The following is a 16,293-nucleotide window of genomic DNA, read 5'->3' as shown; positions in this document are numbered from 1 at the left end:
CCTTAAAAAAAGAAATCTAAAACTACCATATGATCCCACTCCTGGGCATCTATACAGAGAAAACCATAAATATACGTGCACCCCAATGTTCATCACAGCAATCTTTACAATAGCTAAGACATGGAAGCAATCTAAATGTCCATGAACAGAGGAATGGATAAAGAGGATGTTGTATATATACACAATGGAATATAACTCAGCCATTAAAAAACATGAAATAATGCCATTTGCAACAACATGGATGGATCTAAAGATTATCATACCGAAAGAGTTGATGCATACAAAGAAAAATATCATATAGCATGTATATATGGAATAAAAATGATACAAAATACCTTATTTATGAAACAGAAACAAACTGTCAGATTTAAAAGCAATTTTATAGTTACCAAAGGGAAAACCACTGGGGGGGATTGGGAGGGTGGGAATACCATACACACACTACTGTATAAAATAATTGATTAACAAAAACCTACTGGATTTCCCATTGTCGCTCAGCAGGTTAAAAACCCGGCTAGCATCCATGAGGATGTGGGTTCGATTCCTCGCCTCACTCAGAGGGTTAAGGATCTGGCATTGCCATGAGCTATGGTGTAGATCACAGACGCAGCTCATATCCTACATTGCTGTGGATGGGGCATAGGCCAGCAGCTGCAGCTTTGATATGACTTCTATCCTGGAAACTTCAATATGCTACAGGTGCAGCCTTAAAAAGAAAAAATTTAAAAAATAAAAAGAACCTCATTCTAGAAGGTGGATCAAACAAGATGTTCCTGTGATTCATGTCAAAGAGCATTCTGCCTATGTTTTCCTCTAGGTGTTTTACAATATCTGGCCTTATTTTTAGGTCTTTAATCCATTTCGAGTTTATTTTTGGGTATGGTATTAGAGTTCTAACTTCATTCTTCTACATGCAGCTTTCCAGTTTTTCCACCATTACTTTTTGAAGAGACTATCTTTCTTCCACTCTAAGTTCTTGTCCCCTTTGTCATACATTAGTTCGCCAAATGTGCTTGGGCTTTTTTCTGGGCTTTCTACCTTTCCATTGATCTATATTTCTGTTTTTGTGCCAGTACCATAGTGTTTGGTTTTTTTTTAACTATTTTTATTATAGTTGATTTACAGTGTGGTTCCAATTTCTGCTGTACAGTAACGTGACCCAGTCACAAACATACACACACACATATATATGTATATATGTGTATATATACATTCTTTTTCTTACACTATCTCACAACACGTTCTATCCCCAGAGCTTGGATATAGTTCCCTGTGCTGTACAATCAGATATCATTCCTTATCCATTCCCAGTGTAACAGTTTGTATCTACTAACCCCAAAATTCCAGTCTATCTCCCTTCCTCCCTTCCCACGTGGCAACCACTAGTCTGTTCTCTATGTCAGTGAGTCTCTTTGTTTCATAAATAAGTTCATTTATGCCATGTTTTACTATTTATTTTTTAATTTGTTTTACTAGTTGTTTTATTATTTTAATAGTTATTTCCCCAATACAATTTTTTATGCTGTACAGCATGGTGTCCCAGTTACACATATATGTACACATTCTATTTTTGCACATTATCATGCTCCATCATAAGTGACTAGACATATTCCCAGTGCTACAGAGCAGGATCTCATAGCTAACCCATTCCAAAGGCAATAGTTTGTATATATTAACCTCAAGCTCCCCAACCACTGCACTCCCTCCTCCTCGGCAACCTGTTTTAGATTAAACATGTAAGTGATATCATATGACATTTCTTGTTCTCTTTCTCACTTATTTCTCTTAGTATAACAGTCTCTATTTCCATCCAAGCTTCTGTAAATGGCATTGTTTTGTTCCTAAAAGTCATCTATTCTTTTGTTCCTAAAAGTCATGTTTTCTTCTCATTGTCAAGCTTCTTTGATGGTCCTCACAGAACATATGAAAAATACATTTCCAGAGTGGTCATCTTTTTGTGTTTCTCATTCTGAAAAAGTGATGGGTTTATGCTTTTATGGACTAGTAATTATGTGCACAAACTTCAGCTTCCAGCACTCCAGAATCCTCCCCCAACTATTAGCATGTGGTTAGTGGTTTTCATTCTTGAAAAAAAAATAGGAATAAATCCATGCTGTCACAGAGATAGTCCAACAAATTATCTCTGCAATAATTGCGTCCAGGCTTTTGGTTTTTGCTGGACTATGCATAAGTGTATTGCTAAAGATGCATTAAAATATGTTAATATTTTTAAGTCTCCTCTGCATCAGGAAAGTACTATGTGAATCTGACTTGAGACATCGTATCATCTGAGGGATGGGTTGTCTTATGGAAGTTTTATTTATTTAATTTTATTTTTAATTAATTGATTAATTAAAATTTCTCTTGTACAGCATGGTGACCCAGTTACACATACATGTATACACTCTTTTTCTTAAATTATCATTCTCTATCATAAGTGACTAGACATAGTTCCCAGTGCTACACAGTCAGATCTCATGTCTAATCCATTCCAAAGGCAACAATCTGCATCTATTAACCCCAAGCTCCCAAATTATCTCACTCCCACCCCTTCCACTTTGGCAACCACAAATCTATTCTCCAAGTCCATGATTTTCTTTTCTGTGGAAAGTTTCCTTTATGCTGTATATTAGATTCCAGTTATCAGTGATATCATATGGTATTTGTCTTTGTCTTTCTGACTCATTTCACTCAGGATGAGATTCTCTAGTTCCATCCATGTTGCTGCAAATGGCATTATGTCATTCTTTTTATGGCTGAGTACTATTCCATTGTGTATATATACAAAATATATTCCTAATACAATCATCTGTCAAGGGACATTTGGGTTGTTTCCATGTCTTGGCTATTGAGAATAGTGCTGCAATGAACATGTGGATGCATGTGTCTTTTAAAGTAGAGATTTGTCTGGATAGATGCCCAAGAGTGGAATTACAGGGACATATGGAAGTTCTACATGTAGATTTCTAAGGTACCTCCATACTGTTCTCAATAGTGGTTGTACCAGCTTCCACTCCCACCAACAGTGCAGGAGGGTTCCCTTTCTCCACACCCCCTCCAGCATATGTTATTTGTGGACTTATTAATGATGGCCATTCTGACTGGTGTGTGGTGGTATCTCATGGTAGTTTTGATTGGCATTTCTCTTATAATCAGGGATGTTGAACATTTTTTTCATGTGCTTATTGGCCATCTGCATATCTTCCTTGAAGAAATGTCTATTCAATTATTTTTCCCATTATTCCATTGGGTTTTTGTCTTTTTTGCTGTTGAATTGGATAAGTTGCTTGCGTATTTTAGAGACGAAGCCCTTGTCCGTTGCATCATTTGAAAAAATTTTATCCCATTCTGGAAGTTGTCTTTTTGTTTTCTTTTTGGTTTCCTTTGCTGTGCAAAAGCTCGTCAGTTTAATTAAATCCCATTGGTTTATCTTTGCCTTTATTTCTGTTGCTTTGGGAGACTGACCTGTGAAAATATTCATCAGGTTGATGTCAGAGAATGTTTTGCCTATATTCTCTTCCAGGAGTTTGATGGTATTTTCTCTTATATTTAAGTCTTTAAGACATTTTGAATTTATTTGGTTTATGGTGTGAGGGTGTGTTCTAGTTTCATTGCTTTGCATGCAGATGTCCAGTTTTCCCAGCAATTTTTGCTGAATAGGCTTTCTTTTTTCCATTTTATGTTCTTGCTTCCTTTGTCAAAGATCGATTGACCATAGATGTCTGGGTTTATATCTGTGTTCTCTATTCTGTTCCATTGGTCTGTATGTCTGTTTTGATACCAGTATCACAGTGTCTTGATGACTGTGGCTTTGTAAAATTGCCTGAAGTCTGGGAGAGTTATGCCTCCTGCTTGGTTTTTGTTTCTCAGGATTGCTTTGGCAATGTAAATTCCATGTAAAATTTTGGATTGTTTGTTCTAATTCTGCGCAAAATGTCCTGAGTAATTTGATAGGGATTTCATTGAATCTGTAGATTGCTTTGGGTAGTATGGCCATTTTTATATTAATAATTTTTCCAACCCAGGAGCATGGAATATCTTTCCATTGTTTACAACTTGTTTCATTTCTTTGATTTATGTTTTATAGTTCTCAGCATATAAGTCTTTTACCTCCTTTGTCATGTGTATTCTCAGGTAATAAATTTTTGTGGTGAAGATTTATTTTTATTTTTTTCTGTATTTTTAGGGCTACACCTGGGTCATATGGAAGTTCCCAGGCTGGGGATCTAATCAGAGCTACAGCTTCAAGCCTACACTAGAGCCCCAGCAATGCCAGATCTGAGCCTCATCTGTGACCTATACCACAGCTCATGGCAATGTGGAATCCTTAAGTCACTGAGAAAGGCCAGGGATATAACCCTCAACCTCAAGGTTCCTAGTTTGTGTCATTTCCACTGCACCATGATGGGAAACCCCTGGAGTGCAATTTGACAAGTTACTATGTATTTTTTTTTGTCTTTTTGTCTCTCTCTCTCTCTTTTTTTTTTTTTAGGGCCCCACCCGAAGCATATGGAGGTTTCCAGGCTAGGTGTCTAATTGGAGCTACAGCTGCTGGCCTATGACAGAGCCACAACAATGCCAGATCCAAGCCCTGAATTGAACCTAAACCACAGCTCATGGCAATGCCATATCCTTAATGCACTGATCAAGCCCGAGGATCTAACCTGAAACCTCGTGTTTCCTAGTCGGACTCATTTCTGCTGTGCCATGGCAGGAACTCTGGTATTATATTTTTGTATTCCTTTTCTAATATTTCATTGTTACTATAAAGAAATGCAACTGATTTCTGAATGTTAATCTTATATCCTGCTACTTTGCTGAATTTGTTCATCAGTTCAAGTAGTTTTGGGGTGGAGTCATTAGGGTTTTCTACATATAGTATCATGTCGTCTGCAAACAGTGACAGTTTGATCTCTTCTCTGCCTCTTTGGATGCCTTTTATTTCTTTGGTTTGTCTGATGCTGTGGCTAGGACTTCTAATACTATGTTGAATAACAGTGGCATGAGTGGTCATCCTTGTCATGTTCCAGGTTTTAGTGGGATTGCTTTCAGCTTTTCTCCATTGAGTATTATATTTGCTGTGGGTTTGTCATAAATGGATTTGATTATGTATGCATGTTCCATATACACCTACTTTGGTAAGAGTTTTTATCATGAATGGATATTGGTATTTGTCAAATGCTTTTTCTGCAACTATTGAGATGATCATGTGGTTTTTGACTTTTCTTTTGTTAATATGGTGTATGACCTTGATTGATTTGCATATGTTGAACCATCCTTGTGACCCTGAGATGAATCCCACCTGGTCATAGTGTATGATCTTTTTTATATGTTGCTGGACTCGGCTAAATTTTGTTGAGAATTTTTTCATCTATATTCATCAAAGATATTAGCCTGTAGTTTTCTTTTTTGGTGGTATCTTTGTCTGGTTTTGGAATTAGGGTGATGGTGGTGTCATAGAATATCTTTGGGAGTTTTCCTTATTCTTCAACATTTTGGAAGAGTTTAAGTAAGATGGGTATAAGTTTCTCTTTGTTTGCTGTAATTTGCTATAAAGCCACCTTGTCCTGGACTTTCATTTGTAGGGAGTGTTTTTATGACATATTCAATTTCATTTCTAGTGATTGATCTCTTCAGTTGATCTATTTCTTCTTGATTCAGTTTTGGCAGGCTGTAAGACTTTAGAAAGTTGTCCATTTCTTCTAGGTTGTCAAATTTGTTGGCATATAATTGTTCCTAGGATTCTCTCATGTTTTTTGTATTTCTGTAATATCTGTTGTGATTTTTCCTTTTTCATTTATTATTTTGTTTATTTGGGGTTTTTTCTCTCCTCTTCTTGGTTGCGCTAGCCAGAGATTTGTCAGTTTTATTTACCTTTTCAAAGAACAAGTTCTTGGTCTTATTGATTTTGTCTATTGTTTTTTGAATCTCTATTTTATTGATTTCCTCTTTTATCTTTATGATTTCCTTCCTTCTGCTGATGTTAGGTTTTATTTGTTCTTTTTCTAATTCACTTGGGTGCTGGGTTAAGTTGTTGATTTGAGATTTTTCTTCATTTTCGAGGAAGGCCTGTATTTCATGAATTTCCCTCTAAGTATTGCTTTTGCAGTGTCCCAAATATTCTGAGTGGTTCTGTCTTCATTATCATTTGTCTCGATATGTTTTTAATTTCCTTATTGGTTTCCTCATTGACCCATTGGTTTTTTAGTAGCATGTTGTTTAGTCTCCATGTAGTAGGTTTTTCCTCATTTCTTTCCCTATGGCTGATTTCTAGTATCATGACATTGTGATCAGAGAAGATACTTGAAATTTCTCTACTCTTAAAATTGTTGAGGTCAGCTTTGTGCCCCAATATGTGATCAGTTCTTGAGAATTTTCCATACCCACTTAAGAAGAAAGTATATTCTGCTTTTTTTGGATGTAATATCCTGAAAATGTCAATTAAGTCTCCCTTTTCTATTGTTTCCTTTAGGATCTCTGTTGCCTTATTGATTTTCTCTCTAGACATTCTGTCCATTGATGTGAGTGGGTTGTTAAATCTTCTACCATGGTTTTATTCCCATCAATTTCTCCTTTTAAGTCTGTTAGTAATTGTTGGAGGTATCTGAGCGTGGCTACATTTGTGGCATGTGTATTGACAATTGTAATATCCTCTTCTTGTGTGGATCCATTAACCATTATGTAGCGTCCTTCTTTGTCTTTCTTTATGGCCTTCTTTTTAAAGTCTATTTTGTCTGATATGAGTATTGCAACTCCTGCTTTCCTGTCTTGTCCATTGGCATGAAATATCTTTTCCCATCCCCTCACTTTCAATCTCTAAATGTCCTTTGCCCTAAGGTGATTCTCTTGAAGGTAGCAGATTGAAGGGTTTTGTTTTTAATCCAACCTGCTACTCTGTGTCTTTTGATTGTAGCAGTCAGTCCACTGACATTTAAGGTGATTATTGATAGATATGTATTTATTGCCATTTTAAAACTTGTTTTCCAGTTGACTATATGTTTCTCTTCTGTTCTTTTTTTTTTTTTTTTGGTTGGATGGTTTCCATTTATTTTATGCTTGAGTACTTTTCTTTTCCATTTTTGTGAATGTAATGTTTGTTTTTGATTTGTGGTTGCCCTGTTTTTTAGGTATTTTAACCCTTTCATATTTAGCCTGATAGTCATATAGGCTCAAACATGTCATAAAATAAAAAAGAACCTATATTTTCTTACTTTCCTTCTCCACTTTGTATGATTTTGATGTCTTTTATTAACATCTTCATTTTTAGATCTGTATGCTGCCTTCGTCAATGATTGCTTCCCAATTGTAGTTTCCTCCATCCTAATTCTTCTTGCCTTTTTTTTTTTTCAATTTAGAGAAGCCCTTTCAGTATTTCTTTTAGAATGGGTTTAGTATTGCTGTACTCTTTTAGCTTTGTTTGTTGGACAAAATCGTTATTTCCCCTTCTATTTTAAATGATGTCCTTGCTGGATAGAGTATACTAGTTTGAAATTTTTTTTTTCCTTTCAGAACTTTAAATATATCTTGCCACTCTCTTCTGGCCTATAGTGTTTCTGTAGATAAATCAGCTGATATCCTTATGAGGGTTCCCTTATAATTAATGATTTACTTTTCTCTTGTTGCCTTAAAATCCTCTCTTTATCTTTAGCTTTTGCCATTTTTCTTATGATATGTCTTGGTGTGGGCCTGTTTGGTTTCAACTTGTTTGAGGCCCTCTGTGTTAGGGTTGGGGTTAGGGTATCTTGATATCAGTATCCTATATATTTGGAAAGTTTTCAGCCATAATTACTTCAAATATATTTCCAATCTCCTTTTCTTTTTCTTCTTCTTCTGGAATTCCTATTATGCATCAATTGGCCCACTTTATATTTTCCCATAAGTCTCTCATATTGTTTTCATGTTTTTTCAGTTGGTTTTCTGTCTGCTGTCCTGATTAAGTGATTTCCATTATTCTATCTTCCATGTCACTATTTCCTTCCTCTGTATTATTCATTCTGGTCTTGATTGCCTTTAGCTCAGTTTGCATCTCTGCAAATGAATTTTCTTGTTTTTTCTTGGCTCCTCCTTAAATTTTCTACTTCCATGCTAAAGGAATCTGCATTACTATTCATAGACTCTCTTAATTCCTTCAGTATTTTTACTATCTGCCTTTTGAACTCAAAATCTGTCAAATGCAGTTATCTGTTTCATTGTTGACTGCTTTAGGTGAATTCTCCTGTTCCTTAAACTGGGAATGGTCATTGAGCTTCTTCATCTTGCTTGTGTTTTTATTTTTCTGTGAGTTTGGGGAAACCAAACTGTAGTCTTGTAAGTCTACTTCTATGCCAGGGGACCCCTTTGTATTTTTTGGGGGGGTTATTATTTATTTTTGGTGTGGGAGTTTGGATATTTGATGTCTGTTTCTTCAGAGTGAGCAGACTGTTATCCCCAGTATGCTCAGAATGTTTTCATAGAGAAGGAGGCAATGGGTAGGGCCAGAAGTCAGTTCCTGTTCGTTAGGCTCTCAACCCAGCAGCAAGGACCTGCAAGAAGTTGGCAGTCCTAGTTGCAGGACCCTGGGTAGTGGTAATGAGATCTAGGGGGATCTGCAATGTGACCAGGGCATTTGGCAGTAGCAACAGCAGGTTGCATGAATTCCCAGGGGAGTGAGAGCAACAATAGCTTTGGGTTCAATTGCAATGCCCACCTCTGAGGTGATTACAACCCCAGGTGGTGACTGTTCAGGGACCCCTAGTGGTAGTGGGCCGTGACCACCTCTGGAGTCAGTGATAACTGTGGTGGTTTTCCCCCTGCCACCTGGAGACCTTGAATGAATCAACCCTTCTCACTTAGCCCACATAGGAGGTGCTGTACAGGCGCTCCTATATGCAGAATTCTGGGAAGTGACAGAGATCAGGCATGTGGGTACTTCCTGGAGCATTTAGTAGTGGCAGCAGCAGGGCCGGTGTGTTCCCAGGGGTGCAAAAGCAACAATAGGTGGTGTTCAGTCACAATGCCTTCCTGTGTGGTGCCCTTGAGGTGAATGGGGCCACAAGTGGTGTTTGTTCATGGACCCATAGTGGTAGCAAGCCAATCCCATCTCTGGAGCCAGAGATAACCACAGTGGATTGCCCCCACCTCCTGTAGACCATGCCAGAAGTACTTCATCCTGCTTAGCCCCTACAGGAGGTGCTGCACAACCTGCCCCTAGTTGTAGGTTCCTGGGAAGGGACAGCAATTAAGCATCTGGGCACTGCACAGAGCATTTGGCTGTGCCAGCAGCAGGGCGGGTTTGCTCTCAGGGGAGTGAAAGCAACAAGAGGAGGTGTTCTGTCACAATGTCTTTCTCTGTGGTGCCCTGTGAGGTGGTTGGGGCTGCAAGTGATTTTTGGTCACGTATCCTCAGTGGCAGTGGGCAACACACACTTTTGGAATCAGAGATAACTGTGGTGGTTTGCCCCCCACCACCTGCAGACCATGTAAGAAGCACCCTGTCGCACTTATCCCACACAGGATGTGCTGCACCAGCTGCCCCTAGTTGTAGGGTCTTGGAACGAGACAGTGGCCAAGTGTCTGGCCACCAACCAGTGCATTTGGCAGTGGCATCTGCAGGGCAGGTGTGTTCCCAGGGGAGTAAGAGAAACAGTGTGTGGTGTGTGGTTGCAGTGGCCTCTTTTTTTTTTTTATTTTTTGGCCAACCCCTGAGGTGACTGGGGTCACAGATGGAGCCCACTGACAGGCCCCAGTGTTGGCCAGCCTCACCTCCCTCTGGCCTCTGAGATGCCTGCTGCATTTTGTCTCTGCCACCTGTAGATCCTGCAAGAGGCACCATGTCACACTTAGCCCCCTGATGCCCTTAGCCCATATAAGAGGTGTCTGGCTACTGGTAACCTGCACAAGTGCCCAATCTCCCCTAAAGTAGTAAGAGGCTTCTGTCTGCCCATAGTCTGTGCCAGAGCCACCCTGCCCTCTGAGATCCAGCAGGCATGCACACTCAGTGGTGCAGGGAGTTTCCTATGGCATCTGCCCTTCCTCCTCTCACCCTCCCCAACAATGGCAACTTGCTTCTCCTGATGGTCTGGACCTCTTCCCAGGTTCCCTCTGCCCTGACATTCCCCCCCCCCTCAGCCCATGGCATACCCCACCCCTGTCTGTGGTGCTCTGCTTCTTAGCCCCTCAGGCTGTCCCCACACATCCAGCAGTCATCTCCCTGGGACTGACCTGCAGAGCCTAAGTCTCAGTGCCCAGCCCCATCCAAGAGTCTCAAGCTGTGCTGTCCAGGCTGGTGGTTCAGATTATCTGTGTGGCTCTCACTTGGCTTTGCTCTTCTCAGTCCAGCTGATGTGTTTTCTCAGCGACTTTGAGGTCTCTCTGACTCAGCTGATCTTTCCGTCAGTTAGGTGGCTACCCAGGATGTGGGTTCTTCTTCTCCTTCACAGCTCCCTCTTGGGAATGCCAGTCCTGTCCTGATTCTTTTTCTCTCTCTGTTTTTCTTGTGTTTTCCCAGTTATGTCAAGAGCTTCTTGCCCTTTTGGGAGATGTAAGTTCTACTTCCAGTTCAGCTGATGTTCTGTGCGTGTTGTTTTACTTGTAGATGTGTTTTTTCGATGTGTTTGTGGGAAGAGATGAGCATGACTTCTTACTCCTCTGCCGTCTTGCTCCTGATCTAATTTTCAAATGTTTTGTTTGGAATTTTGAAACTTGATAGACTTGTCTTTGATTTTCTTTTCCTGTCATGTACCTGTCAGAATTTGATATTAGGAGTATGCTTGGCTTATAAAAACCATTACAAACTGTTTCCTCTTTTACTATTCTGGCGAAGAATTTGTGTAAGACTGCAGTTATTTCTTCCTTAACTGCAAGAATTCATCAGTTAAATCTTTGGTGACTTGATAGTGCCATTTGGGTAATATCTGATAATGGATTCCATTTCTTTAGTAGATATCAAGCTATTCAGATGTTTTATTTTGTGAGCTTTTATATAGTTTTATTTTTGAAGCATTTGTCCATTTTACTAAAATATTGAAATTTATTAGCTTTAAGTTGCTCATAATAGCCTTGTATTGTCTTTATATTAAAAAAATCAGGGCTGTGAAAACCACAAATAAAAATTAATGAATATTTACACGTGTATATATTCATGTAGTCAGTGTACAGATAAAAATCTAGGACATTTCTATCACCCCAGTTGTCCCCTATAATACTCCAATGGTAAATAGTATCTATTTATTTATTTATTTTATTTTGATTTTTAGGGCTGCACCTGCAGTGTATGGAGATTCCTAGGCTAGGGGTCTAATCAGAGCTACAGCTGATGGCCTATGCCTCAGCCACAGCAGTGCAGAATCCGAGCTGCACCTGCAACCTACACCACAGCTCATGGCAATGCCAGATCCTCAACCCACTGAGGGAGGCCAGGGATTGAACCCACAACCTCATTGTTTCTAGTCGGATTCATTTCTACTGCACCACAATTGGAACTCCTTTATATTTATTGATTAAATTAATTTTGACACCTATCCAGAAAGAAAATTCTGGCTTAGATAGTTTCACTGTTTAATTTTCTCAATCATTTAAAGAAAAATTAAAGTTAACTTTTTGTCTATAGTAATAGACAAAAAGGTAGCAGTTAATTAATTTTATGAAGATAGGAAAAATTGACAAAAAATAAAATTACCATTTTAATAACCCAAATCTGTTCCAAGTATCTATCTTTGTGTAACAAACTACCCCCAAATTAGTGACTTTAAACGACTACATTTATTTTGCTCATCTCCAGCTCAGGTAGGGCTTGGTTTGAATAGCTCATCCCTGCCCCTAGTCACCTTGGTGACTAGGAGGCTGTGGTATGGACCATCTTTAGGATGCTTACACAATATCTTTTGGTTGATGCTGAATATTGGCTGGGACTTTAGCTAGGCCTGTTGGCTAGAATGCCAATATATCACCTCTCTGAGTAGTCTAGGCTCTCTCACAACGTGATGGATGACTTCCAAAGTCAAGTTTCCAGGTGTTCAACATCATGCATTGCAGGGAGCCAAGGAGATGCAGGGACTCGAGGAAGGGACCTTGCCTGATGGCAGAAAAACCCAAAGGCAGGTTTCTAACCAAGGAAGGGAGCTCACCTGAGTGGTGAAATCTGAAGGTGGGCTTCTGGTCAGGATAGAAGCCTGTTTGTATGGTAAAAAACCGAGGGCAGGCTGAGGCCTTCCTGTAGGGTGCAATCCGAGGGCGGCCTCAGGTTACACAGCTCTCATATTGATGTTAATGGGGAAAAATTGGGGCTTTCCAGGCAAAACAATTTCCATGTTTGCACCAGAGAACATGGATTGTTTCTTGGGTGACCTAGTCTTTCCTGTTGTTTTATTTTTTATTCAGTTTTTTTCCTCAGTCTTTCCTGATTATTTATTTATTATTTTTATTTTCCATTTTTATTCTCCTGTGGTGATTTGTGATTTAACAAAATTACAACAATAATATAACAAGAATTTCATCCTGAAGGACTTTCCCCTATTTAAATCCAACTTAGTTAAAACATAGTGTTTATCTACTAACTAGTTATGCAGTAAACTTTAGAGTTAGGATTTTAATGAGGTTCATAGAAGTTAGACACATATTATTCTTGATCAAAAGAAACCTAGCTGTGAGTTTTGTCCTCGATTTTAGAAGCTTTTAGTGATTTGTATTTTCTCACACTGTCTCTCTGCCAAGGACACTTTGAAGATAGACACTAGTCTGAAGGAAAGAATTGTTATGTGGCCTCTTCAGTTTGTAAAAATTGGCTGGCCATGGGATGGTTTGTTCTGGGTCTTCTCTCTCCCACATGATATGTTGTGACTGTTTGTCCTTAAATTGTCCTCACTAAATTTAGTTAAGTTGAAGATTTTAGAACATGACAAATTGCTGCTGTACCATGTGATTAAAAAACAAAATCTAAAAGTTGACCAATGTACTTTTAACACTATGATGTAATCTGTAGTTAGAAACTATCTATATAATCAACCACTTATGCCAATAAAATATGAGCAGTCCAGCGCCCTGAAAGAAGGGACAAAGAGGCTGTCTTCCTTGCATTTGCTGACACCATCTGTCTCCTTCAGGGAGTGCACTCCCTGGCTGCTAGAGCTGGCCTCCAGCAATTCATTATCTGGACAATGTAAATTCGTAATCTTAATACATTATTCCTTGAATAGTTAATTTTTTTAAGAAACTAGCAATACCAAGTATTAGCAAGAATATGGGCAACTGAAACTCTCATATATTCCTAGTGGGAATGTAAAATGGTATGACCACTTAAAAAAACTATTTGGAAGCTTCTTATAAAGTAAAACAACATATATTTATCATGTAAACATATATCCATCCAGAGATTCATACATAGATGTTCATAACTGCTTTATGCATAGTAGCCAAAAACTAGTTACAGACCAAATGTTCATCACTGGTAGAGGCAGAAACAAATTATAGCATACTAGTACAACAGAATCCTACCAAGTAATAAAAATAGTGATAAATTGTTGATATATCCCACAACATGGATGAATCTCAAACACTGTGCTGAACAAAAGGAGTCAGATACGAGAGTACATATTCTAAGATGACATTCATTTGACTCTTTGAAAAAGGCAAACCTAACCTATACCTGCAGTATTCAGGGTTCTGGCTGCAAGAGAATGGACTGGGAGGGGGAGATTGGTTGGGATATGGATACAAGGGGACTTTTGGGGACAGTATAATTAGACATATAACATTAATATAATATTTTTAACCAGAAGCTCAAGCATTCTTCAAGAAAATTGTGTCATATGCCACTGAACTGTACTTGTGGATATTGGAAGTTTCTGAACTTCTTTAAAGGAGGAAATTAGGACAAGAATCTTGTTGCAAGGGGTCAGCTATGAGACTATCTATTTACACAGATAGTGCATTTTGGTCATGGACCATAGTTATAAATCAGTACAAATAGCATCAACCCTTAATGCTACTGTTTAAGAAGAGAAAGAAGTAAAGCTTCCAACTTGTTTAATGGGGTCAGAACTGGGCTAATTTGGTCTGTTACATGAGCTGCAGGGAATAAATTGGGAAATTATGACTGTTGGCTCTAACAAGGATCCAGGGAACTCCTTCCCATGATGCCCCGTCTGTATGTGGCCAAAGGAAAGCCCTGTTCATCCCCTCCTGCTATTAGCCTGATGACCCTGTTCCCCATTCAGAGTTGCTTGTTCAGGTTTCAAAATATGAACATAAAATACCTCAAAATTCCTGAAGACCTAGGTTGAGTGGGATCAGAGGACCATGTGCCTCAGATAATCTTAAACACTCTTCTTTCTGGTCTTCTCTGCTCCAGCTGATACAGATAACTGTGATTACTCTGACTTCCCCTTCAGACCTGGCTCTGGCTTGGCTTTGCAGACCTTCACTGAGCTCCTTGGTTACTCATCAGGAATCCTAGCCTCTGCTTCTCACTCTCCCTTCCACACCCAGCATGTGTATTCAACAGCAGATTAGCAATCTGACTTATGCTTCTGCCTACTTGCCATCTGTATGCATTAATCTTGACCCTGAACCTGATTCTGTCTAACCCCTTTACAATGGTTTCCAGGAAGAATCTGAGTCCTTCCCTCCTTCCTCCTGAGTTAAGGACATAGACAGTGCCTTCTATCCAGCAACTAGGGCAGTAGTAAGAAAAGAAACTTGAGACAAATAGTTATGAGCCAGCAGCTCTTGCCTTTGGAACAATCTCTCCATCATGTCCAGGCCAGCTCTTACCTGTTTGCAGATGCAGTAGGTGAAGAAGAAGCAGCAGTAAGTAAAGGGATCTCATCTCATCACCCTGGCCTGGTAGGCAGAGGTTGCCCTGAGTCTCTGGAGCAGCTCATTGTTGTCTCTAAGATGAGGGTTTTCTGAGGTTATTGTCAGGAATAAGGATGAGAAACTCAGGGAAAGGAAAAACACAATGGATATGGCAAGATAAAAATAGCACAAGGCCATTGAGAAGGAAAAAATGACAAAAGCTTAAAAGATGAGCTTATGAGAGAATTCTGGATCTTTTTCTGAGTATTTATGAAACTTTCTGATGTTAACTGGCACCGTAAACTGAATGGCTGCTACAGGAATAGTCTGATCAAGGTAGCACATACTGGCAGAGATAATGAAGGAGAAGCAGCTCCATCCTAAGATAACCTACAGTGCCCTTGAGAGGCTCAATAGGAGTGAGTAGACTTTCTCACTGAAGGCTGGATATTTCAGGAAATCATAGAATCATCTGCTGATCTGTATCACTCTTCTCTTGATGAAATACACAATCATTTGGGTCTTAAGTGTCTATCACCCTGCAGGACATGGTTATTAGAATGTATCCAGTCAGAAGAGACTAACCTTTGTGAGCCATCATATTCTCCATGGAATGATGAAAGGAAAATTAAATTAGCTTGTGTTTTTCTAATATCTTGGAAGAAATTATTTAGTTCTGAGACATGGTCCTCAATTAGTGTAGGGTTCAGATATTCCTCTTGCTAATGGTTGCAGTATTAACTTCAAAATAGGAACAATGTTTCAGTGAATCTTTTATCCTATGTGGGCAAGCTTTTCTTTAGGTGTGGAATTTGAATAGAAATCAGGATTAGGCACATATTTAGATAGATCTGCAAGATACTGATAACAAAAACATAATTTAAAAAGACAACTGGGAGTTCCTATTGTGGTGCAGTAGAAACAAATCCAACTACTATCCATGAGGTTGAAGGTTTGATCCCTGTCCTCATTCAGTGGGTCAGGGATCCAGCATTTCCATGAGCTCTGGATGAAGCTCAGATCCCTCCGTGCCATGGCTGTGGTGTAGGCCGACAGCTGTAGCTCTGATTTTACCCCAGCCTGGGAATTTCCATATGCCTCACGTGCAGCCCTACAAAAAAGCACTAGTTGCAGAGCCTGGATACACTGGGTCTTGTACCATATCTTCCTCTAAAGCATAGCATAAATGCATTCCAATCACTTCACTTCTGAATCTTAGCTTATTCTTCTGTGAATCAAATGGAAGTGTTAAACTAAACGATTTATTCTTAATGTCTAATATGCATCAAAATACTTGGGGGAGAAACTCACTTTAGCTTTTAAATAATAATTGATATATAATCTGGGTATTCTAGAAAATTTAACCCAGAAAAACTGAGTAAGTCTGAGGAGAGTATATTTTTAAAAAGCATCTCACTTGGTTATGATGATGACCAATGTTTGGGGATCTCTAGACCATATGAAGTTATAGGTTCTATCTAGTTCTTGAACCTCATTGTTCTTCTATAAAAAAAATGAGTA

Source organism: Phacochoerus africanus, chromosome 2 (genome assembly GCF_016906955.1).
Source record: "Phacochoerus africanus isolate WHEZ1 chromosome 2, ROS_Pafr_v1, whole genome shotgun sequence".
Taxonomy (NCBI): domain Eukaryota; kingdom Metazoa; phylum Chordata; class Mammalia; order Artiodactyla; family Suidae; genus Phacochoerus; species Phacochoerus africanus.
Note: the sequence above shows the minus strand (reverse complement) of the source record.